At 47.2% G+C, this 1,220-nt stretch overlaps 1 protein-coding gene across 1 annotated transcript in view; it reads left to right on the forward strand.

Annotated features, from left to right (window-relative positions):
• Positions 1–1,220, forward strand: part of Atad2 (ATPase family, AAA domain containing 2) — a 74,274-nt gene that overhangs the window by 60,732 nt on the left and 12,322 nt on the right. The gene's annotated exons all lie outside the window — the stretch shown is intronic.

Below are 1,220 nucleotides of genomic sequence, written 5' to 3' on the forward strand. Positions count from 1 at the left end.
ATAGCAAAACCCTGTCTCAAAAACACCAAAAGATTTTATGCTTCTTTAAAGTTCAAACTAAACAGACCTGTTGTGTCCCTTGTTTGCCATGTAGCCCAGGCTGGCCTTGAACATGCTTGTGTAGCCTGGGCTGACCTCAAACTCACAGTGATCCTCCTGCCTCAACCTCCCAAGTGCTGGGATTACAAGCATGTGCCACCATGCCCTTCTCTTTTTTTCTCCAAATGCATGTTTATTATAATGAAAGGAAAAGCTCCCCAGTAGTCATGCAGGGGTGTTCCGTGAGCCAGGTGCTGTGGACCTTTTAGGTCCAGAGGCTTTCATTCTGCTCTAGTTGGGGCAGATGTGACAGAGCACAGGGATGCTCTTGCCAGCAGGTAGCCTCTGGTGTCTGAAGGGCAGGTGCTTCCTTTCCTTTCACTTTTTCCGAGGCCACTCCCTGATAAAATTTATTTTCCCCCACTTCCCCTAGCATACATATGTCCCAAGCTGAAGAGATTTCTATCGTGTGTGTTTCAGACTCAGCTGGATTCCTGGTCACCTGATTGCACTGAAGGTTTGAATAGTCAGATCCCGTTCATGTTCCTCTGGGCAAGGACTGTGCTGTGCAGTGGGCAGCAGCGTTTATCCTGGAGCCACTGTAGTCCTCTTGCTTGTATTCCAGTGCAGAGGCATCCCCATGTCCTTTGGAATCCACTTTCCTAATCACTTGGATTCCTCCTCCACCTCCCCTTTGCCTTTGCTGCTGCCTAGTTTGACCTCTTTTCCCCAGGGAAGCTCCAGTGCAGTTTTGCCAGATTTGGCCCATGTGGAATCCTCTCTGTGCTCTCATTTTCTCATCTGTAACGCAATGACTGTTGCAGCACACCTTAGTGGGGGAAAGTAAGTTTCACTGAGTGCCTGTGTTTCACAGGGGACAGGGATGCGGCTCAGCGGCATAGCACCTGGCAAGCGTGAGGGCCCGAGTTTGGTTCCTTTTTTTTTTTAAGATTTTAAAAAAGTATGCTTCACAAGTTTGAAAGAGTTCATAGGTATTTGTTAAAGACTCAGTAAATTTAGGCCGTCTTGCCTTTCTCCTAGTGTCTCATACTGCTACCAAAATGATCTTTCAAAAATAGGCATCAGATTATGTCACTTTATAAAAAAATTCAAGGGGCTGGTGAGATGGCTCGGTGGTCTAAGGCACCTACTTAGAACAAGCTTGGCAAAGCACAGGGACC

This window comes from Octodon degus, unplaced genomic scaffold, assembly GCF_000260255.1.
Source record: "Octodon degus isolate 3935 unplaced genomic scaffold, OctDeg1.0 scaffold00062, whole genome shotgun sequence".
Lineage (NCBI taxonomy): Eukaryota > Metazoa > Chordata > Mammalia > Rodentia > Octodontidae > Octodon > Octodon degus.